A 570-nucleotide genomic window follows, 5' to 3' on the forward strand; every position below is an offset into this window, starting at 1 on the left:
GATTGGTGCTTGTATTTTTTTTCTTTTTCCCCTTTAACACTTCACCTCTTTATATTCATTTATGCTTGTTAAATATAATTATATTATCCATCGAAGGGGAGGGAATGGATGAAAATTAAGAAGAGGAAAAGGAAAGATAAAGAATAAGAGAGACTTGAATTGGACTTTGAATGTTAAGTGGAAAATAGAGGCTTACCCCAGTCTCCAAGCTTGCTTTTGCTTTCTAGCAATCTTGCTTTGCCAAGAAGGTTGGAATTTGCAAGATATTTTTTTGTGTATGTTCTTTGTTGATGATATTGTTTTAATAAATGAGATAATAATGAGATTAAGATTAAATTTGAGGTATGGAGATTAGACAATTTTCAAACACCATATTGTTTTTGTCCTATTTTTTGAAGAGTGTGGGTCCTTATTGGGACTGGACCCAAAAACAAAGGGAAGGTATCGTATTGGTTTTGACACCAACATAGATGATCCATATTAGTATTGTTAGCCTTCGATCTTGATACTGTATAAGTGGCATGGTACGGATCAGGGGTATAACAGTCAAAAATCCAATTTTTTAGAAAC

Source organism: Telopea speciosissima, chromosome 8, assembly GCF_018873765.1.
Source record: "Telopea speciosissima isolate NSW1024214 ecotype Mountain lineage chromosome 8, Tspe_v1, whole genome shotgun sequence".
NCBI lineage: Eukaryota > Viridiplantae > Streptophyta > Magnoliopsida > Proteales > Proteaceae > Telopea > Telopea speciosissima.